This window comes from Acinonyx jubatus, chromosome B1, assembly GCF_027475565.1.
Source record: "Acinonyx jubatus isolate Ajub_Pintada_27869175 chromosome B1, VMU_Ajub_asm_v1.0, whole genome shotgun sequence".
Taxonomy (NCBI): Eukaryota; Metazoa; Chordata; class Mammalia; order Carnivora; family Felidae; genus Acinonyx; species Acinonyx jubatus.
This window is the reverse complement of record NC_069382.1, coordinates 176,045,206-176,070,385: the sequence shown is the minus strand read 5'-3', so window position 1 is coordinate 176,070,385 and position 25,180 is coordinate 176,045,206. Positions and strand designations below refer to the sequence as shown.

The 25,180-nt window shown below is 34.5% G+C and overlaps 1 long non-coding RNA gene across 1 annotated transcript; it reads left to right on the top strand.

Annotated features, from left to right (window-relative positions):
- The first annotated feature begins 1,256 nt into the window (after positions 1–1,256).
- Positions 1,257–19,295, top strand: LOC113600589 (uncharacterized). The gene is made up of 5 exons (XR_003421754.2): positions 1,257–1,566; positions 3,637–3,708; positions 8,993–9,187; positions 11,382–11,592; positions 18,397–19,295. It is a non-coding gene; the product is annotated as an uncharacterized LOC113600589 (long non-coding RNA).
- The last annotated feature ends 5,885 nt before the right edge of the window (positions 19,296–25,180 follow it).

The window sequence follows — 25,180 nt, the reverse complement described above, 5'->3', positions numbered from 1 at the left end:
TTTTGAGAGAGAGAGAGAGAGAGAGAGAGAGCGAGCATGAGCGGGGGAGGGGCAGAGAGTGAAGGAGACACAGAATCCGAAGGAGGCTCCAGGCTCCGAGCTGTCAGCACCGAGCCTGACGCAGGGCTCGAACTCACGAGCCATGAGATCATGACCTGAGCTGAAAAGAGAGACAGAGCACAAGTGGGGTAGGGGCAGAGTGAGAGGGAGACACAGAATCTGACCCAGGCTCCAGGCTCTGAGCTGTCAGCCCAGAGCCTGATGCAAGGCTCGACCCCACAACCCACAACCCACCCACCGTGAGATCATGACCTCAGGCAAAGTTGGATGCTTAGCCAACTGAGCCACTCAGAAGCCACTGGTAGATGATTTCTAAGGTCACTTTTAAAAATTATCAGCCTATGAATCTAAGAGAAAATCACTGGAAAGTGCAATCAATTTTGATACTGCAGGACTGCATTGTCTGCAACTGTTTTAATTTTTAAGGAAGTATTTTATAGTTTAAAAGTAAGTATTTTATTTTCCATGTAAGTACAGTGTGGTATTCTCGGGCAAAGCATAATTAATTGGTCTGTTGGTGGTTCAGTAACTGTTTCCAACGTTTCCTCATATGGTGCCTCAGAAACTCCTGTCTTTCATAACTCAAACCAACATGCCTCCAGTTTCTTTTCTTTTTTTTTTTTTAAGTTTATGTATTTATTTTGAGAGAGAGAGAGAGAGTGGGAGAGCGAGAGAGAGCATGAGCAGGGGAGGGGCAGAGAGAGAGAGAATCCCAAGGAGGCTCTGCCCTGTCAGCACAGATAGTGAAGCCCCATGTGGGGCTGAAACCCATGAACCCTGAGATCATGACCTGAGCTGAAAACAAGAGTCGGACCCCTTAACCACTTAACTGCCTGCCCCACCCAGGCAGCCCGCCTTTGTCAAAAAAAAAAAAAAAATTGTTAGTGATTTCTCCAAAGAGCCAGAAACTTACTTTCTCCTCCCACATAATATTAATCTGTGATTTTTACAAATATGTAAGATACGTGAAGAACAGAAGAGAATTGAATTTGGTATTTTTTTTTTCCTGAAAGTCTCCTCTCCAGAAGGCAGTGCTTCCAGGAATGGTCGCACACTGTCAGCTCATTTGTGCTGCCACCTCGTTCCCAGAAGAGCATCTGTGGATTTTTGGAGAGAATGCTATACTTCTGGGAATGGTGCCCAGAACATGCAAGCCTCCGTGTCATTTTAGAAAGTAGAGAGGGGCAATACAATCTTCATTTGCTGCAATCTTTTATAGGCAGTCATCAGTCCCCCCGGCTAACAGCTGCAATATCCGTATCTTCTTATTTGTGGATTTCGAAAACAGACAGACTTTTCCCACAGTGTGAGTGTGGGATTTTCTGCCCTTTCTTCTCCTTCAAGCCTACCCTTTCCCGTTCTCTTTTCACTCTCAAGGGGGTAACACAAGCATTAACGATGATGAAAGGGACTCCTAACATCCATGGGAAATATGTGAAAGTCAAGTGAAGTTATTATTTCCCCTCAACTCAAAGGAACACCTAAAAGTATTAGAAGATTTTACAGGTATGTTATATATTTTATTCAAGTTTAAGCCTTACAGATACCAAATCGTTAGTGTAATATTTGGGTATTTTTTTTGAGTTCATTTATTTATTTTGAGGGAGAGAGGGGGAGAGAGAGAGAATCCCAATCAGCATGGAGCCCAATGTGGGGTCGAATCCACGAACCACAAGATCATGAACTGAGTGGAAGTCAAGAGTCAGACGCTTGACCAGCTGAGCCACTCAGGTGACCCTGAGTATTTATTTTAATGCACATTAGAAAAATATAATTAACACCCCCGTTTAATATTTAATAAATATTTTACTGCTTTAGCCTGGAGCTAAAGTAAATAGTGACGTGGTCACGTGCTTTAGTATGACTCGGTGCTCAGAAAGTCCAGAAAAGGTTAATTAACCTCTTAAAATGAAATGTTTTACCATTATGGTTTGTCAGCATGAATAGTAGGGTGATATAAGTTGGAGGCATGGGTTTTCATATACTGATAACATATAGTATCTTAGTTTTTTTTATAAGAGTATTGTGACTACATTTCAAGAAGTTAATATTAAGCCTCCCAATTATGCATAAATGAAATAAAGTTAAGTGTGAATGGGAATAGGTTTTGTACTGTTTGTGCATGTGTGTGTGTGTGTGTGTGTGTGTGTGTGTGTACGGTTTCTTCTCTATTGAACCTATTTCATATCAGTGGTTGAAAGAAGAGAATGTTAATACATAGAAGTAAAAGTTACTTAACTATGATATGAGGAGTCAAGAAGTTACTATGATTAACATTATCAAAATAATTTCAGGTACATAGCATTGACATTAAATTTTAGCTATAACTACTATTACTAATACACTATTAATATTGTTAGGTTTGACTGTGATAAAACCCTTGCATGTCCTCAGAGAGAGAGACAAATTAATATCCTTAAAATTCTGTTCATTTTGTAGAAGCAACAGCTGCAAAGGAAATACTGAAAGTATGATAAAATATTTACAATGTAGATTTTTATGAAACTGTAAATAAGAACAAACTATTTCCTTTAAGTTTAAGAAAGGCTCCCCAATTCTGATACGATATGCTCTGACCTCAAGCAGCATTGTGAAACTTCCAAAGAGTAAGCAATGTGGAAAGATGTCCAAGCATTTTAGAAACTTGTTAACACTCTAATTGGATAGAAATGCTGATATTTTCAAATGCTCATTTATCATGTTTTACTTCCTTGCAAAAGCTTATCATTACTGGCGTGATTTGTAAATAAACTTATCATATCTGCTGCCAAAGTAGTTTAGAATAATAAGCAGGGACAAGCAAAGGAACTGGTAAGTTGGTCTGTCAAAGAACACAGTTCATTGTAAAATTACAGAGATAGCTAAAATCTTAAGGCAATTAATACTATCACAACTAGAATAAAACCTATTCACTCTAAATGCATTAATCCTCTGGTGTGATTTTTAGTTAGTATTCAGTGTAGCATAAATGAGTTAAATCCTGTGACCATGCAGATCTTAAGTTGTGACAGTTTTGCCCAGTCAGGACAACTGGAGTAGAGATTTTAGAACTTATTTAATAAATTTGTGACATAATCTGAAAGTGATTTATTGGCACGAGCACAAAGAGCACTCCAGTCATAGTAGGTATAAAAAAGAATGTATTCCACATAGATTCTATCACAGGAAAGTAATATTCCATATCCCACACCAACAACCCTCTACTCCATGCCATCCAGGAAATGTGGAAGTCTCAGGAGACATATAAAAGCAAAAACACCCTATCACTATAAAGAGAGGCCACTAAACTCTTGAAATGTTTTCTAAAATTTGTCTAGAATTGTGAAATTGCAACAATTAAGGTTTTTAGTTTTACTAACATCCGCTTTTTTTTTTTCCTGAAAGCCTCCCCTTTTCTATTGAGGCAAAAGAACAACTTTGGTGTGTTTTTGTCTTTGTTTTTTTGTGGTTAAAACCTTTAATATGTGACATTGTCTGCATCAGTAGCACTGCGTTTGTCTATTAAAATATTTTGCAGATCTATCAGCCCTGTGGGACAGCCTTAATTTAATGTCTTATAAAATCCATTTATATCAGTATTCCACATTCAAGACAGACTGAACTCATTGATGGCAAAATTGGAACATCAGCCATCAAGCCTTGACCATGGTATGTGATATTATTTTATGTGTTGGGAGGACTTAGTTATAAACTCACCGGAAGTACTTCGTGTTGAACAGTATTTTGAACATTCCAAAAAACGTTGTTGGTGAATGGCCAAAGTAAAAAGTCTTCACATATAACTTCCCAAATTGGAAAGCACTTTTGTATCACTAAGAAATGCTTTTGTCTCCAGTTGCTGCAAACATCACCAGATTCCTTGACACATTCAGAAGAACGCAATTTGGGGAACAGCTCAGATGGCCTCTTGAAGCAGAAGTTTGTTATTCAAAGCTGCTGATCTTATTTTAATTAACAATGAACACTCAGTCAGAATTTATCACAAACAGCAGCTAAATAAGTGTTCTAGTTTCCAAATATGTATATATTTCAGTTGGGGTTCTCAGAATTGATTAACATAAAAAGGTTTATAGCTTATCTTGTTAACGTAAGCTTCAGCTTAAATAAATTTGAAGGATCTAAAACTTGATTACTGGGTAGTAATAGACGTTTTCTTTCTAATTCTGGAAGAGCTAGTTTTTAAGTGTGCAACTGTTACATCGATTCATTTAATGACGATTTTTGTTGATCTTTAACATTTAATGATATTTTGGTATAATGGCGTTAATTATTATAATAGTGATAAAAGCACGCATAATTCATTTTTAGGCAAAGAATGTATATAAAATACTAAGTAAATAACAGTATAGCTGGTAAACAATTAGAGCAAAAAAAAAATAGGTGTTGTATGTAACGTGACAATTTGGTAAACTATCCTAAACCAAAAAATAGAAAGATAAATCTTTCTTGATGTTTAACCCACATGAAAATAATGACTGAATGATCATGATGGAAAATCTGCCATCCTGTCTGTCAAGTGCATAAAGAATCTGCTTAACTAAATTCACACAGGCTTACTCAAATGCTTGTTTGACAGAATCGTTTGTGAGAAAGATCAGTTTTCTGGATCAAATTGGAAATCCCGTAAATCCTTGATTCTCATTTGTTAGAGATTTTATTACATTTAGTTTACAAAGAAGTTATCAGTATTAGAGTTGGTATAATAAATGTATTGCTATTGATGATAAACATATGCACAACATTTTGTTTCAAAATGAATTTGATGTATAACCCTTATGCCATTGGGGAGATATAACTGTATAATGTGGAAAGAAAATAAATATATTGATCAGAGTAGCTGAAAAACTTTGCTTAGACATTTATAAATATTTCCAGGCCTTAGAAACAGTTGTTTCAAGAATTTGAGATCATGATAAGTGACTTGCCACATGTGATTACTGGACAGATTTCATTAGTCAACCTACCCACCCAACCTACACACCACACTTGGCATCAAACGTTAGGACAGGCTGTGACAATAAAAGTGACATTCAAGAGCATAGCTACTTCTTGGCACAGCCAGCCATAATCTTGGTGCTTGAATAAAAAGAGAACTGTTGAATACATCAACTACGTCCCTTGGGAAAAGAACACTACCCAGAGAAACACTTAACAGCGAAAAATGCGTATGAAGAAACGTATTATCAATATTTGAAAGAAGAGAAATATCTACAGGACCAGGTGGTCAATCTTCACTTGCTACAGTTATCTAGCATTATCTGATTATTGGTTCCATAACCAACAATAACCCTAAGATAGTAACCCTAGTCATTCAAGATTATTTCACCTCTTTTCCTCTAGATAAACGCTCAGAGGCAATATTTCATGTGTCAAACATTTGTCCCAAGGACAGATTGTTGGCTCTGCAGACTTTATAGGAGTATTCTGATTTTCAATAAGTTCGTCTTATAAGGATGAAAAAAGAGACATGATTCTGGGTTTTCAGCTTAGGAAATTCAGACATCCAAGTACTTATGTGCTCCAAAATCTGGTCACACATTAGTTTTCTTTTCTTTTCTTTTTTTCTTTTCTTTTCTTTTTTTTTTTTTTCTTTGATACTATGATGCCAAGATAATTACGTCTCATCACACTTGCTTGGACATCAGTGATTTAGAGGTATCATGCTATAATTCCTTTTGGTAAGATTTGCCTATACATGACTCACAGGGCATAAACATCTTCAATCCTGGAATATTAGAGCCAAAAGAGACCTTATGAATCATTCAATTCAATTTGTTCACTTTAGGACAGTGAACTTACAATTCGAACAATTTCAGTACTTTTTTTTTTTTGCTTTTTTAAAAACTTAAATATTGTAAGAATCAGTTGGTACTATAGCTAGCTCTAAAACTCAGGTGCCTCAATTCCCAAACAAGTGGTTACCCACTGTCAAAGGGTTTCTCATATTCCTGAATTTAGTGTTTATTTATGTCAAAAACCTGGCTTTGCATTTTGTTATGTAACTAGTTAGGGGTGATAGCATTATGTTGAAGTCACTCCATTAAAGGTTTTGAACATTAGCGAAAGAGGCACTTAAGTGATTGGTGGATTGAAAAGATTCAAGTTGGTGTGTGTCTTCGGAAAGCTAACTATCAATATCCAGGCCTTTACTAAGTACCAGACATGGTGATAAGTGCTTGACATATGAGAGCCTAAATAGTAGCCAACAGTAGTGATACGAAGGTGAAGAAGGGGCATGTGCTCAGTGATCACTGTGCCAGACATTATATATCTGCCAGACAATACTTTATAAGGTCAACTAAAATATAACCAAAGCTACTCATGAATTAAAATATCAAAAGCTACCATATTTTGAAGTGAATACTGTATGTTAATCACTTTATAAATAAGTTCCTTTGATTTCCATAAAAACACCTCTGCTTTTTTGCCCCAGAAAGCAATTGTACATAAGAAAAATAAGGCTCAGACATTTTGACTGTGGTCTACCAACCAAGCTCGGTTCCTCAGCAATATGCTCACATGTGCATATCCTCTCAACATTCATTTATCTTCATGATTGTCAAACTCATTAGCTTATTTTCTTCACGATGTTTCAGCACATGATATTCCCTCTGCTTAGAATATTGTTTCGGACATCCTTTTCATTGTTCTGCCATCTATTTGTCTCACTAGACTAAGAACACCATAGATTTGGAAAGATCTTTCACATTTGTATCAGAATTTAGCATAGTATTGAACATAGATGAAGTACTCTCAATGACTTTTTTTTAACACAAATAACATTCTTTCACCTCTAGAGCTGATGAATACTCTAGTGAACAATTAATAACATCTATCTGGATGTTTCTAATTATATTCAGCTGCGTTCAGTCATTTAGAAAGAATTGTTTCACAAAAAATTAACACTGATGTTGTTAAACGGTCCCATCTGTATTCTGGACCTTGTGTATTAGTTACCTCTGACCATAGTTATAAAATAGAATTCTACTTTGTGATAGCTCTGTATCAGTCAGTGTTTTCCACAGAAACAGAACCAATGGGACACATACATATCCATAATAACAGATATACTTTCAAGAATTGGCTCATGTGATTGTATGGGTTGGCATTTGTGCCAGCTGGAAACTCAGGCAAGAGTTAACGTTGCAGTCTTGACTCAAAAATCCATAGCACAATCCAGTAGAGTAGAAACTCAGGATTTCTATGTGAAGTTTTGAGGCAAGATTCTGTCTTCTCTGGAAAACTCAACTTTGCTCTTAAGGCTTTCAACCGATTGGATGAAACACACATTATGGAGTGTAATCTCCTTTATTCAAAGTCTACTGATTGTAGATGTTAATCACATCTACAAAACAACTTCACAGAAATATCTAGGCTAGTATTTGATCAATAACAAGACAATATAGCCTAGTCAAGTTGACACATAAAATTTAACTATCCCAAGCACCACAAATACTGGCTAAAATTAGTACTTTAACAACAGCGCAGACCTGAAGCTTCCAGAATATCTCTCTATGCACTGTGTAAATCCTCGCTAAGTCTAAGTGGAGATGGTTGAAGATGGTTTGAGGTTTCATTAAAACCTCTGCCCACTAGCGCCCCACCAGTACTGATGACTGTGTGTGAATATGCCACAATTTGAGCTATAAGAAATCTGGTAAATCTTGGCCACCAGTCTCTGTCTACAATCAGCTCTAGAGGGTCCTTGAAATCAGCACTATCTTCAGAGCATTAGTATTTGCGTAAGGGTATGACCTGTGATAGAGAGATACTGGATACTTTTTCTGTATCAAAATAACTGAAGAAGACATGTGATTGCTAAAATCGATGGTTGAAATGAGAAAGAGGAAACTCCGAAACCTGTTGAGAAATCTACTTTCAGGAAATTTTTGCCTGGAATTGCCCTGTGAAATTGATATAGTTTCCAAAGTATTCTTGATCTTTGGAAAAGTGGTTGTCATTGTTGAGTTATGCCCAAGACCTAAGGCTCTGGTGTATTTCTAATTCAGTTTTCAATTTCAAACACAATGCTTAGGGCATAAGCATAGCACTTAAGCAGTGATTTCTTGTGAACAAATCCTGAATTTGCCACTTTGAGGACAGTCATGATGATGCATTATCTGCTGTTATGAAATGCGATATGATTTATGAAAAAAGTAATTCTTTATATGCAGAAAACTCAGGTTGGATGGGCTCTATACTGGCCACCCTCTGCATCCCTACCTTAAAAACAAGCCTAAGTAATATGTCAGAGAGTAATCACTCAACCTGCTAAGCCCATTTCCCACAAGTCTTGTACTATCAGAACCTAAATGGATATGCTGTAATAGCTGAAATCTATGCCAGCATGAGTTATAGACTTTTATGGAAGTAGTCACTAAATAAACATTTCCAGAAAAACCCTACATATATGTTGATATGCATAAGACTTAAGGATTAGCATAGGATCACAACAGAAGTTTATAAAGTAATTAGCACAAGTGAAGTAGAGCTATAAAGGGAGTCGCAGAACTTCTTACCTTTCTTAACTGAGTTAAGAAAGTTTCTTTGACCTGACCTGAATTTAACTTTTACTTAGAAAGCATTTGATATCTCAATTCAAACTACTATTTTTTTTTTACTAAGAAACCAATATTTTAAGGCAAATGCAATAGTAACATGCGACCAGAAGTTTCTCTTCACTGCCATGAAGGAATGATGACTCAAAAGTCAGTAGCTGTTTGACATTCTCAGTGGCATCTGCACGCTGGCAGATTTGAACTTACTGAATGTCTGTTTTTAGTATGCTAGTAGGAGGAAACCTCTTTTTTTAGAGTGATCTGTTTTGTTTATTTTCAATATGGAATGAAAACAACATATGGGTTCTAGCAAAACAGTTGATGGACTTTTTTTTCCCCCAAAATGATTTAAATGAACTATTTTTACTCCACAGGGTCAGTTCACATTTCAGAAAAGAGATCATTTTCGGATCTCTGTCAAAAGCACAGGTTTTAAACTGGATGACACCTTCTGCCCCACTCATTATTTTTCCAGGAGGTAATAAAGAGCTTATTGGTAGTTTCATCAGAAGATCGAACTTGAAGAACCCTCTACTTTTTTTTCTTCTTGCAGTGATTGGGATATCAAGGTTAGCCCAGAATTTTGCATGAATAAAAAGAAAATCTTCTTGTAGGAGTGGTTATTATTTGGGCTGTTATTTTATCACTACCCTTGGAAGCTGTCAGTGGTGCCTTCAGTTACCCAGTCTTTTAATTTTTTTCTTCAAGAGTCAATTAGCAAGGAGAGTGGACCATTCTCCCCATTGAGCATAGATACTTTTTCTTGCTTTTTCTTAAAAGGCAGGGTAATGGAGACTTAGTGTGTATGTTTCCTTGAAATTCCCTTTATACACATTTTCCATGTTGTAGTGAAAATGAACTATACATATATGACACTGAGCCTCACTTATTTATTTATTATTTCTTTGTTTGTTTCTGCAATTTCAGATTACCAATTTGAATTACACGTGTCGGGCTTGCTAGTATTGACCACTTGCCTCGGGGAATTATTGTTGAAAGACAATTTAAAACATTTGATTCTGAAGAGCATAGCCTCTTAGGATAGCAAACATTTTATACATCAACATATTTTTGAATTTTAGAGTACTATAGCAACACATCCAAGACCAAGCTTTCTTAAAATCATGCTGATGTTTAACTCATGAAATACTATTTGCTGTGTAAGATCTGTATGGAGAAAACAGATTGTTTCTTCTTCCACTTTTATTGTGTACTTGTTAATCTATTTCTAAAGGTATTATGCTAATTATAACGCTACTCTTCACATTCAGAATCCGAATTGCTCATTTTCAAGTTCTCCTTTTTTTCAAATTGTAATCTGTTAATTACTTGTTTAATGGAGTGTGTAATTACCTACTTTAAGTTAGGAAACTGTTTCCATTTCAAAGAGAGAAACCTATTTTAGAAATGAAAGAATATAAATGCAATCCTTTTTGATACAGAATATAACTCTTTACTTCCCTTAATGGTTCTAAGTGAGAAAATGAGATTGAAAAACAACTCATTATATTTTCTCTTTATGTCTTTGTGCATACCACATCAAACATAGGTGAAATTTATGACAAAGGTAACAGTTGTCATTTAGCTACACTTTGCAGAGTAATTTTACACTCCACTCATGCCATGTAAATGACTAATCGCCAGAGTAGAAGGAAAACCAAGTTAGTAATGTGATACACTTTTGAAAGTACTTTCTTTTTTTTTTCAAATACTAAGTCAAAGGAACAAACTGAGTCATAAAATAGAGTCAGTGAGGGAACAAGATATGAGAAGTAGAACAACTTAGGAAATACAACAACAATAAGTAATGTTAAGTTATGGGCTTATACATGACTTATATGGTTTGCACGAATGATTTATTTATTTATTTTTTCTAAGCAACAACAAGTATAAGGAATAGCCAGAGTGCTCTTATGTCACCTCTGAAGGAACTGAGCCTTATAGATTTTAAGTAAAATTGGCTATTGTCACTGAAGCAGAAGTAGTCTTCATACTATAAGTCGTTGCTTCCAAACAAATTGCTAGCTACTATCATGGAAATAACTGGATCTATATACTCTTACGAAATGAAAAAAGAATGGACTTTCATAATATGCTGATAATGAACATTTATTTGCTTGATGGTCCATGTCGGGAGTTGGAAATTGATCAGAAGAGCTCATGTTAACAAAATCTCCATATCATATGAGAAAAGAAGCAGTAAACCAGGCCCCACCTTGCTGAAAACGTTTGTAATACAAAAATATGTAATACTGGGACCTACATGAATGCCTTGAGAAACTAGTGGCTAGATAGAGTTATATCAGCAAAACAAAACAAAACAAAACACCACAGAAGTCAATTAAGGAACTTCAAATTTTCTGTTTCCATAATAGCAAGAAAAAGATTTTAAAAAGTAAGAAAAAAATGGCAAAAATCAACTTCTTCTGTCTGCTAGAAATTAGAAGGCTTCTAGGAAGATTGAGGAGGGGTTAATATGAGAAAAAAGGTGGGACTACTGCATGGCTCAGTCATTTGAATGTCCCACTTTTAATTTAAGCTCAGGTCATGATCTCATGGATTTGTGGGAGCTACACTGACAGTGCAGAGCCTGCTTGGGATTCTCTCTCTCATGCTCTGCCCCTCCCTGTTCATGCTCCTTCTCTTTGTCTCAAAATAAATAAACAAACATTAAAAAGGAAAAAAAAATAAAAAGGCTAAATCTCAATGTCAATATTTTTTTTGGCATTTTTTTAATCTTGTTCTTACCATTTCTCTCTCCAGTAGCCCTAAACTAACATCCTACAAACATGGTGAAATCCAGAATTCTAGGCAATAGCAGAGGGAGAAGGAAAGGCTGATGCTCCTTCAAAGTTTCGTCCTCAATAAATGAATAATTTTTGTCTGATGATTCCCTGGAAGATTCTACTTGTAAACATGGCTGTATTTGACCTGAGCTGAAGCTCCCCCAGTGAGAAAAGGCTTCTCTTTGGAGGTGTGTGTTGCAAATATTTAGAGATCATTGCTTCTTTTCAGAGCTATCTGAAACAGTGAGGCCAAACAAGGAGTTAATCAAAATGCTTAAAATGAAAAGCCAGGGAATGAGATATTCATAGGGCCTTTTAAAAACACCAAAAGTATTCTGGGAATAGAATGATAGGTACACAGGGCTCTGCACACGCTCAGGAAAAACTTGAGAAGGCCCTGAACTCAACACTGGCTGACCTTGAGAATCTGAGAAATTAGGAAGTAAAAGCTAAGATAGAGTTTTCAACCACCTATTGGAGACATGTCCCAATATGTATAATCTTTCAGATAACACTAGGAGACTTATTAAGGGAATATCTATCCATTTGTCCAATAAGTTCCCACTAAGTTAATCAGATATTTCAGTAGCCACACATGACAAAGAACACAAGCTTTAAAGATTTAGTTAAAAAATATCAAACAAACAAGCCAAAAATTCAAAACAAAACAAACAAGCAACAACAACAAAAACACAGCAACAACAACCAACCCTGAGAAGGGAGAGAAACCTTAGTTCTCACATTATCTTATAGAGTTGTCACATTACATTATTAGAAATGTCCAATTTGAAACAAAAAATTATGGGGATGCAAAGAATTAAGAAATTTTGGCTCATACACAGAAACAGATTTATCAATAGAAAGTATCCTTGAGGAAGCCAACATGTTGGACTTACTAGACAAAGACATTAAATCAGCTTTTAAAGATATGTTCTGAGAACTGAAGGAAACCGTGTCTAAAAACATAAAGAAAAATATGAGGATGTCATCTCACCAAATAGAAGGTATCAATAATGATCTAGACATGATACAAAAAAGAACAAAATATAAATTCTGGCCTTGAAAACACAACTAAAATATTCAATGGAGAGCATCAATAGCAGGTTTGAGGAATTGGAAAAAAAAATTACAAATTTGAAATTCATTTGAGATTATCTAGTCTGAGGACACATAATGTATATTTAAAAAAAAAGATAGAATTTTTTTCAAGTATTAGTGTCTGGAAACTTCCTAAATTTGATTAAACAAAAACAAAAACAAAATATTAGTTGACACATCCAAGAAGCTCAACTAATATCAAGTAGGTGAAATTCAAAGAGATCTACATATAAATAATTTATAACCAAACCACTGAAGCAAACATAAAGAGATAATCTTGAAAGCAGCAAAAAAAAAAAAAAAAATGACTCATTATATATATGGAATTGTTAATAAGATTAATAGCTAATTTCTCATCAGAAACCATGAAATCCAGGAGGCAAGTGAGAAGACATACTCAAAGTGCTGAAAGAATGATAGTCAACTAAGAATACTATATCCAGCAAAATGATACTTCAGAAATGAAGTAAAAATGAAGCATTCTATACTGAAAGACTTAGTAGTCACTGGCAAACCAGCTGTAAAGAAATACTAAAGGGAATCCTTCAAACTGAAATAAAAGGATACTAGATAGTAACTCTAAGTCATATGAAGAAAGAAAGAACTCTAGCAAATGTAACTACATAGGTAAATGTAAAAGACAGTGTAAAAATATGTAAATGACATATTTTAATAAATTTTCTTCTTCTGAGACAACTGTTTAAAAGGCAACTTCATAATGCAATAACTATATAATGTGTTGATGGCATAAAATGAGCCAAGATGTAATTTGTACAAAAATAGCAGAACAAAGGAGAGGGAAGATAACTGAGATGTAGAGGAGAAAATTTTTTATGCACTATTGAATTCAAGTTGGTATTAGTCTAGACTAGAGTTTTGTAAATTAAGTTAACTGTGAATTTTATTAAGAAATAACTAAAAATTATAGTAGAAGACATGACAGGGAAATAAAATGGTCTGCTAGAAAGTACCAATTTAACACAAAAGGCAAAATGCAGGAATACAAGACAAAAAATATGATACAGACATACACACACACTCACACACACATAGCCAGGAACATATGGCAAAAAATAAGTCCTACATCATCAATAATTACGCTAAATGTAGATAGATTTAAAATTTCTATTAAAAGTCATGCTTGGCAGTATGGGTTAGAAAGAAAAGGTGACAAAACATGATAGAACTATATATTGTCCATAAGTGATACACTTTAGATTCAAAGACATAAATAGATTGAATGTCAATGGATGAAAAAAAGATATTCCATGAAAACAGTAACCAAAAAAGAGCTAGAGTGGCTGTACTAATACAAGGAAAATAGACTTGGAGACAAAATTTGTTATTAGAGCGAACAAACATATTTTATATTACAAAGGAGTTGATGCAAAAGTATATACATACCAGTATAAATGCACATGAACGAAATTATAGAGCTCAAAATATGTGAAATAGAAACTGTCAGAATTGAAGGGACAATTCACTAAAAATGAATTTACCTCAATACCCATCTTCCAATAATGGATAGATAGAAGATATATAAGGAAAGGGAAGATTCAGATAATACTATAAACCAATTAAACCTGATGTATATCTGTAGACCAAAAAGAATAGAATGCACATGAAACATTTTCCAGGATAGATTATTTGCTAGTCCATAGAACAAGTCTTAATGGAAAACATCAATAAAAGAAATCTGGGAAATTTATAAATAAATAGAGATTAAACAACACACTCTTAAACAGCCAATGGATCAAAAATAAATCACAAGGAATATTAGAAAATAATTTTTGATGTATAAAAGTGAAGGCACAGCGTACGGAAACTCATGAGCTGTAGCAAAATCAATTCTCAGTGGAAAATTTACAGCTGCAAATGCCTACATTATAAAAAATACATGTACAGTTAAGCAATAACCTAACTTTCCACCTTAAACTAAAACCAGCAGACCAAAGGATCCTAAAGCAAGCAAGGAAGGAAGTCATAAACAGTAGAGTAGAAGTAAATGAAAGAGCATATAGAAAACAAATAGACAAAAATCAACATAAATTTGGTTCTCTGAAAAGATCAACACAATAGAATAATATTTAGCTAAACTAGCTATTAAAAGAGAGAGAGGGCTAAAATGAAAGAAGACACATTACCACTGTCCTTACAGAAATAAACAGACTTATAAGGGAAGTCTATGTCATCAAATTAGATAAACTAAAGGAAATGGACCAATTTCTACAAAGATGGAAATTACCATAGTTAATTCTATAAGAAATAGATAAATTGAAAAGACCTATAACAAATAAGGAAATTGACTCAGTAATTAGAAAAGTTTCCACAAAGAAAGGCACAGGACCAGATGGCTTCACTGTTAAATTCTACCAAACGTTTGAGAAGAATTAACACCAATCTTTCACAAACTCTTCCACAAAATAGAAGAGTAGGCAACACTTGCCAATTCATTCTATGAGGCCAATTTTAACATAATACAAAAGTCAGATAAAGAATTTACAAAAATATAAGAGAGAGAGCTGTATCTCTTATGAATACATACGGAACTTTCTCAACATTCTCGACAACATACCATCAAAACAAATACAGTAACATATAAAAAATAGCATTGCAAACCATGACCAAGTGAGATTTATTGCATTAATGCAAAGGTGGTTGCAAAATACAAAAAGCAATGTAATACATTATGTTAATACGATAAAAGACATATACTTGATCATGCCAATAGATGCATAAAAAGCATTTGACAACATCTTATATCTTTTAATGATAAAGACACTTAAATTCAGAAGAAAAGGGAATGTCTTTACTCTAATAAAAGGCATATGCAAAAAAGAGTTAATTTTGAATAATTGACTGTTTCCTCTATAAGATCTAGAGCTAAAAGTCATCCAGATTGGAACAGAAGAATGAACGTTATTTCTGTTTGAAGATGCCATGATCTTGTATATAGAAAATTATAAGGGATACATTACAAAATAGAGCTAATAAATTAAGTCAACAAGGTTTAGGACACACGGTCAACATAGAAAAAGCAATTTCATTTTTACACTAGCAACGAACAATTTAAAAATTAAATTAAGAAAACTTTTCAACTTATTGTCAAAAGAATAAAATATTTAGGAATACATTTTTTTAAAAATGTTTGCAACTCTTGTGCACTGAAACTATTAAACATCATTTTAAGATACTAAAGAAGACCTAATTAAATGGAAATATTTTCCTTTTTATGGATTGGAAGATTTAATATTTTTTTTAATTTTTTTTAATGTTTTTATTTATTTTTGAGACAGAGAGAGACAGGCCATGAGGAGGGGAGGGGCAGAGAGAGAGAGGAAGACACAGAATCCAAAGCAGGCTCCAGGCTCTGAGCTGTCAGTACAGTCTGACGTGGGGCTCGAACTCACAGAGTGGGAGATCATGATCTGAAGTGAAGTTGGACACTTAACCAACTGAGCCGCCCAGGTGCCCTGGAAGATTTAATATTGTTAAGATAGCAACACTCCCCTAATTCATCTACAGATTCAGTGCAATCTCTACCAAATATGTTTTTTCTAGAAGAAATTGAGTAGATGATTCTAAAATTCATATGGGAATTAGAGGAACTCAAAACAGTAAAAACAATCTTGAAAAAGAACAAACTTATAGTACTTACACTGTCCATTCTCAAAAAGTTATCACAAAGCTAGAGTAATCAAGACAATGTGGTACTGGTATAAGGTAAACATACAGATCAATAGAATTTATAAACAATTGATCTTATAGGCAATTGATTTTTGAAAAAAAATGTTAAGCTTATTCAAAGGCAGAAAGTGCAATCTCTTTAAACAATGGAGCCAGTAGAAGGAGGTATCCATATGCAAAAGAGTAAGTTTGCATCTCTACCTCACACTATGTATAAAAAACTATCTGAAAGTGGATCAAATATCTAAATATAAGAGCTACAAGTATAAAATTCTAGGGTGCCTGGGAGGTTCAGTAGGTAGAAAGTCTCTGACTCTTGATTTCACCTCCACTCATGCTCACAGGTTTGTGAGATCCAGCCCAATGTAAGGCTCCATGCTGAGCTTGGAGCCTGCTTGAGATTTTCTCTCTCTCTCTCCCTCTGCCCTTCTCTTCCACTCGTGCTCTCTCTCTCTAAAACAATAAAAATTTAAAAAACTATATGATTCTTAGAAGAAAAGGGAGTAAATCTTCATGACTTTAGATTTGTCAATGGATTCTTAGATATTATACCAAAAGTATGAGCAACAAAAGATAAATTCAAGGGTCACCTAGGTGGCTCAGTAGGTTAACAGGCTGACTCTTGATTTTGGCTTCGGTCATGATCTCATGGCTTGTGAGGCTGAGCCCCAGATTGGGCTCTGTGCTGACAGCTCAGAGCCTGCTTGGGCTCTTTCTCCCTCTCTCTCTCTCTGCCCCACTCATGCTTTTTCTCTCCCTCTCTCTCAAAAATAAAGAAACCTAACAAATTCTTTCAAAAAAGATAAATTCAATTTCATAAAAGTTAAAAACTTTTGTGCATCAAAGGACAGTCTCTAGAAAGTGAAAGATTATATAAGGGTAAAATATATTTGTAAATTACATATCATAATCATAGATACAGATTTAGAATTCAAAATTTATAAAGAGCTTCTAAAACTCAACAAGAAAAAGCAAGCATCTCAGTTAAAAAATGAGCAACGAATGTGAATGGATATTTCTCCACAGAAAATACACAAATGACCACTTAGCATATTAAACCATGCCTTACATCTTAGTCATTAGGCAAATGCAAATCAAAACTGTAATGATATGTCACTCCATACTCACCAGGATGGCTAAAATCAAAAGAATGGACAAAAGCAAATGTTGGCAAGGATTTAGAAATATTGGAGCCCTCATGCATCATCATTGGAGAAAATAAAAATGGCACAGCCCTTTTATAAAATATTTTGACAGCTCTTTGTAAATGTTAAACATAAAGTTACTGTATTTCCCAGCAATTCTACTCCTAGATATATATATTTGAAACAACCGGAAACAAATATTCACACATAACTTTGTGTATGAATATCTGTAATGTATTTATACTAGCTAAAAAGAAGAAACAAACCAAGTATGTTTTAGCTGATGAATCCATAAACAAAACATGATACATCCATACAGTGGAATATTATTTGACTATAAGAAGGGATGAAGGATGGTTACATACTATAACTCGGATAAACTTTGAAACCATTGTGCTAAGTGAAAGAAGTCAGACACGAAAGGCCACAGTTTTTAAAATTCCGTATATAGGAAATATTCAGAATAGGGAAATGAGTAGAAATGGAAAGTAGAGTAGGGGTTGTGCAGGGTTAGGGGATGGAGGGAATAGGGAGTGACTGCAAATGGGTATGGGGTTTCTTTGTAGTAATGAAAAGCTGTGTAATCAGATAGAGATCATGGTATATGAATTATGTCAATTAAGAACCTCCCAAACTAGTGGTTGGTGCCTATTTCAAGGTAAGTATCTTAGTCTTTACCCCATCTCTGTGAAATGAGGTAATAAACACACTGGAATTCATGCCATTTATCTATCGCTTCATGAGAAAAATAAGGTTTTTCCACTTAAATCCCGCATGATGAGATATATATTTTTTCCTCCAATGTATTGATTTGCTTTGCTGATTTGTTTGATCAGAATTTATTATTAGAATGATTTATATCCTGTGTATGCAGATATAAGTTTAATAAAATGAAAGAGATGGAAATGGCCCTGAAGTAAGTTTGTGTAAGACAAGCTATCTCTTCCAATTTTAATGCACTGAATTAAAATATATTAGAGGTTTAAAATTGTTCTGGTTAGTAATTGGTAGTCACAAAGTCTCTTAAAATTTTTTTAATGTTTTTATTTATTTTTGAGACAGAGAGAGACAGAGCATGAGCAGGGGAGGGGCAGAGAGAGATGGAGACACAGAATCCCAAGCAGGCTCTAGGCTCTGAGCTGTCAGCACAGAGCCCAACGCGGGGCTTGAACCACAAACTGTTGAGATCATGACCTGAGCAGAAGTCAGATGCTTAACCCACTGAGCCACCCTGGTGCCCCGTCACAAAGTCTCTTATAGGAAGAAAAGCTTTGTTTTTGTTCGTTTTAATGAATTTCTTTATTGTAGCTAATCATATCCCCTGCTTTACATACTCCATTTTTGTTGAATATTTGTAATGAATGTTGTGTTCATTGAGAATCTCAATAACTTTCCACAGTGTGGTTTGAATTATGTCAGATTATGAGGCACAGACACATGCTGTATTAAATAAATTATGTTTTACCTTGATAATTTGTTCAGATACAATTCTATTATCTGTCCTAATTATATATCCATTATTATTTACTTTCATAATGTGATCTCATCTTTTCAATTCCTTTTCTCTTTTACACTATTGACTTTTACTTTTTTCACCCTTATTGCTGTGTTTTCACATAGAAATATGTGGCAATCATTCCCTGAAACTCCATAAATGTAATCTTTTAAAAATGTTATTTTTTTAAGGAATAAAGCAACTGTAATTATATTTCTCTAATGGAAGTTTAAATATCTGCCATGGCTAGAATATAAAAACATTTTTAATGTTTATTTATTTATTTTGAGAGAGAGAAGGAGAGTGCAAGCGGGGAAGGGGCAGAGAGAAACGGAGAGGGAGAGTCCCAAGCAGGCTCTGCACTGTCAGTACTGAGCCCGACATGGAGCTCTGTCTCACCAACCATGAGATCATGACCTGGGACAAAATCAGGAGTCAGTCACTCAACCGACTGAGCCGCCCAGGTGCCCCGAAAAAGAAAAAAATGATCATATGAATTTATGTTTGACAAGTATCAACACCAAAATATCACTGGATATTGTCTGATGGTTGAATTGGTAGATAGCAAAGACGTTTAATACGCTGCAGTGATGTAGGAACTATTCTGATACTACCAAAAGGGTTTTTCTTCTAAAAGGAGTAAACTGTCCAGTAGGAACCAAGCGTGGGAAGAGGATGAAAGAATGAGGTGATCAGACACTAAATTAGCAAATGTTTTACCCTGAGGCCCATCTATTGTAGGACGGCCTTTAAGGAGGGGTGGTGCGCTGGTTGAAGTTTCATCAAAGTTCAGGAGCCTCGTGGAAACAAATACATTTAATTAAAATTTGGCTAACAAGCATTTTGCCCTGACTGATTAGCGGGAACAAGCAGTTCAGCTAATTATTGATGAGAGAAATAATGGAAATTTGGAAATCTCTCTGGCCTTGTTATAGATGAGTCGGGAAGACATTAGTAAGTCTTACCCAAGTCATATGCAGAAGGGTGTTTCTTTACAGTAGGAAGGGTGGGGGAATTTCTTAATAATTGCTATTTTCCAGGGTCAGAGAGCTCAAGTACAATTCAACATTGTCAGTCTACCACAGGATAAAAATATGTGACACATAGAAACACCGATATAATGATTTTCTCCACGAACCCCTTAAGGTTGTGAGTATACTGACTCCCGAGGACTTTGCTTTCTTTGGTGACAGAAATTGCAGTCCTCTTCCATTTGCCAGATCTAATGATTGTGGCCAAACTATGTCTGGGAATGAAGTTTCCCAGGCATTGCATGATCTAAATATATACATAACTTAACAATGTTCTCTACCAGGAGGGCATTTTATCAAGGTCTTCTTGATTATAGTTTTCCTTTATTTGAACTCTCCTGTTTAATTTGTATGTCAAGTTTATTCCAAAAGCAGAAGCTACTTGCTAAAAGCAATTGGAGTGATGTGGTTGACAATATACTTCCGCCCAAATTTATAAATACAACACTGCTTTTATATGCACGTGTTTAGTTGTTGTAGGAAAAAGGCCCAAAGCTTCCAAAGATACTCAAAATATTTGATGATCTTCAACACATGCCAAGAATATGTCTTTGGCTTTGTACACATTATGCCAGTACGAGTATTTTGGCTTGTGGGATAATTATACTTTTTATTGAAAATTAGTCAGTTGGCATTTCAGTATTGTATACATCAGTGTCATAAACCCAATTAACTTGAGGCTATTCCTGAAAATGTGACTATACTTTCAGTGTATCTACAAAAAACAAGTCAATAATCTTGAGAGACTCAGTACAAAGACTTCTTGCTAAAGTCACCAAAGCAATCAATTCCCTGGGGACTAAAAGTACCAGTATCTATAGACCCCCTAAAACATGACACTTATTGGGGCACCGGGTGGCTCAGTTGGTTAAGCAACCGACTTCAACTCAGGTCCTGACCTTGCAGTTCTGAGTTCGAGCTCTGTGCCCGGCTCTTTGCTGACAGCTCACAGCTTGGAGCCTGCTTCGGATTTTGTGTCTCCCCCTCTCTCTGCCCCTCCCTCACTCATGTTCTGTCTCTGTCTCTCTCTCTCTAAAATAAATAAACATTAATTTTTTTTAAATCATCACCCTTATTGAGCCCAAATATTTTGTTGTTATTTGGATTTCTACAGTCTGTGTAGTTAAAAAAGATGAATTTGATGCACTTACTGTGACAACAATGATTTGCACAAGAAGAGCATCTGAGGGAAAAGAACTGCAATTACATGTCATAAATGGAAATTATTAATTGCCAAAGTGTCACAATTAAATGCATATGAAGCTGAACGTTCACAATTCATTGCAGCAAAATGGTTGGGAATAAATCAACATTTACATGTACACGTACATTTACATGTACAAATACAGCATTTGCAATGGTTTCACTATATGGGACATTTATATAATTTTTTAAAGTAAATATTGTTGGTTTAAGATGTTTATAGTTATATGATTTCTTTATACACTGAAACATCTGTGCCTGAGCCATCGCCATACTGCTTTCAGAGAGTAATCAAAACTAGTTCCAGTGCATTGAAGAAAGGATTTCTGAATCAATGGAAATTAAGAATGCCTGCTATAGTACGGAAACTGCTATTTGGGTTAAATATTTTTAATTTATGTAGATAGAGAACCAGTCTCCTGAGTTTAAAACTAAGCCACAATTTTTAGTGTGAATTTTATTAATGAGCGAAGATGCATTCTAGATAACATCATATATATATATATATATACACATATATATACATATATGTATATTATATAATATACATATATATACAATATATATAGAATATAATATGTATATTATATGTATATATATACATGTATATATGTATATTATATGTATATATACATGTATATACGTATATATGTATATATGTATGTATGTATATATATGTACATATATGTATATATATGTGTATGTATATGTGTATATGTATATACATATATACATGTATATATGTACATGTATATGTATATACATATACAGGTATATAATGTATATATATACCTATATATGTATATGTATATATATTTATATAAACATTTATATACATACATACATGTGTGTATGTATATATGCATATATATGTATATATGCATATATATATACATCTTTATATGTATATATGTATATATGTATATATATGTATATACGTCTTTTATACATATTTCATGTATGAGCTATATTTGAATACATTGATTTTGTATGGCTTACGTATTTCATGTATGACGGGCAACCTTGCTATGGGTGTGTAAATATTTGGATTAAAAATGAATTGAGTGCAAAAATAAATTTGCTCTATAATTTCAGAAGCTAAAAGGGTGCTAAAGCATACCTCCAGAATAAAGGAAGAAGTAGTCACTAGGCTTTTTTATTTTTTTTTGTTGTTGTTGTTTTGGAAATTTGGCATGTTACACTTTGTAAATTTAAGGCATACCTTGTATTATCTTGATAAATTTATACATTGTAATATAATTGCCATTGAGCGATATTTTTTCTTTTTTTTAAGTTTTTTTATTTTACTTTTTATTTTTTAAAATCTACACTCAAATTCGTTAGCATATAGTGCAACGATGATTTCAGGAGTAGATTCCTTAGTGCCCCTTACCCATTTAGCCCATCCCCCCTCCCACAACCCCTCCAGTATCGCTCCATTTGTTCTCCATATTTATGAGTCTCTTCTGTTTTGTCCCCCTCCCTGTTTTTATATTCTTTTTATTTCCCTTCCCTTATGTTCATCTGTTTTGTCTCTTAAAGTCCTCATATGAGAGAAGTGAATGGAACTGCAGGGTATTATGCTAAGTGTAATTAGTCAGAGAAAGAAAAAAATCATTGAGCAATATTTATATTAAATTGCAATAGTGTAGAATTATTGACTACTTTCATTATACTGTGCATTAGATCTCTATGGTTTATTTACTATATATTATAGGTTTATACCCTTAAACACCATCAGTCTTACCTCTTGGGTCCCTATGCCCTGGTAACTACCATTTTACTCTCTGGTTTTATTTTTTACGGGTTTGGTTTTTTGTTTGTCTGTTTGTTTTTAATTTTTTTAATGCTTATTTTTGAAGGAGAGACAGAAAATGAGTGGGGGAGGTTATTTGAGAGAGGGAGACAGAATCCAAAGCAGGCTCCAGGCTCTGAGCTGTCAGCACAGAGCCCTATGTGGGGCTTGAACTCATGAACTATGAGATCATGACCTGAGTCGAAGTCGGACACTTACAAACTGAGCCACCAAGTGCCCCTGTCTATTTTTGATTCCACATGTAAGTAATATCATACAGTACTTGCCTTTCTCTGACTTTTCTCACTTGAGATGTGCTCAAGGTCCATCCATGTTGTTGCAAATGGCCTGATATCTTCCCTTCTCATGGATGAACAACATTTTGTTGTGTATATATAGCACATATTTATAATCCATTCATCCATTGATAAGCATCTGGGTTGTTTCCATACCTTGGCTGTTGTGAATAATGCTGTGATGAACATGACTTGCATATATTTCATCAAAATTCTCTTTTCTTTTCCTTTACGTATATACCTCGAAGTGGAACCGCTGGATTATATAGATTTTTTTTTTTGAGGAACCTCCATATTGTTTCCCATAGCAGTTAGACTAATTTATATTTCCACCACAGTATATAAGAGTCCCTTTCACCACATCCTCACCAGCACCTGCTGTCTCTTGTATTCTTGATGATAGCCATTCTAACAGGTGTGAAGTGATCTCTCACTGTGGTTTTGATTTGCATTTCCCTGATGACTAGTGATGTCTTTAGCATTGTTTTCACGCTTCTGTTGGTCATTTTGATGTCCTCTTTGGAAAAATGTCTATTTGGTTCTTCCACCCTTTTCTTGGAGCGTTTTTGCTGCTGCTGTTGTTGTTGCTATTGTTACTAAGTGGTGCTGGTTTTTTACATATTTTGGATATTAACACCTTATCAGATATATGGTTTGCAAAATTTTTCTTACATTCTGTAGGCTGTCTTTTCATTTTATTAATTGTGTGTTTTTCTGTGGCTTTGAATGAGATATAGTCCCATTTGTTGAGTTTTGCTTGTGTTTTTTGTGGTTTCAATATATCTAAAAAGAAAAACCACTAGAAAGACCAATATCTGTGAATTTCTTTCCTACTTTTCTTCTAGGAATTTTATGGAGTCAAGGTTTTATGTTTAAGTCTTTGATTCATTTTGAGTTAATTTTTGTGAGGGGTATGAGAGAGGGGGTTCAAATTCTTTGTTATGCATGTGTTTTTCTAGTTTTCCCAGCACCTTTTTTTTTTTTTCAAGAGACTGCCTTTCTTCCATTGGGTTGCTGAATTCCTTGTTGAATATTAGTTCATCATAAATGCCCTGATTTAGTTGTGGGCTTGCTATTCAGTTTCATTTATCTATGTGTCTCTTTTTGTATCATTATCATTCTGTGTTTATTACTATGGCCTTGTAGTATAATTTGAGATCAGGAAATGTGATATGTCTCACTTTCTTCTTTTTTCTCAGGATTCCTTTGGCTCTTCTGGGTCTTTTGTGGTTTACACAAATTTTAGGATTGTTTCTTCTAATTCTGTGAATACTGTCTTTGGTATTTTGATAGGGGTTGCGTTGAATCTGTGGATGACTTTTGGTGTATGGCCAGTTTAATAATATTTATTCTTCCATCCATGACCATGGGATGTCTTTTCATTCACAATGCTCTTTTTAAAATTAAACGTTTATGATGTACACAGCTAACCAACCATGCAGTAAATTAGGAAAATCCATGTCAATCTTGTTGCTTTGGGGGAGCATTTATATTTTGTTGCTATTAGTGAAACTGCTGATAAAAATTTAGAGAATATATACAATAGGAAATAGGAGAAAAAGCTAAACATGACCCAAGTTTAATATAAGAAAAAAGTGAAATTGTCCCTATTCTTTAGAGAAAGAACATTCTTTAGAGAATGGAATTAGAGAATTACTGGTTAAATTGATGACCTGGCCTTTGAGCCTAAGAACAATAAATTTTTATTTTTTGTAGAGTAAGATTATAAAATACTGGAGAAGTCAGGGTGCCTGGGTGACTCAGTTGCTTACACATCTGACTTAGGCTCAGGTCACGATCTCACTGTTCATGACTTTGAGCCACACATTGGAATCTCCACTTTAGATCCTCTCTCTCTCTCTCTCTCTCTCTGTCTCTCTGCCCTTCCCCTGCTCATGCTCTCCCCTCCCTCAAAAATAAAATAAACATTAAAAAAAATACTGAAGTCTATCTTTTAGCAAATTTCATTCTCAAAATGAAGTAATTATTAAATGAGAAATTATTAATTTTGTGAGCAGAAAAAATA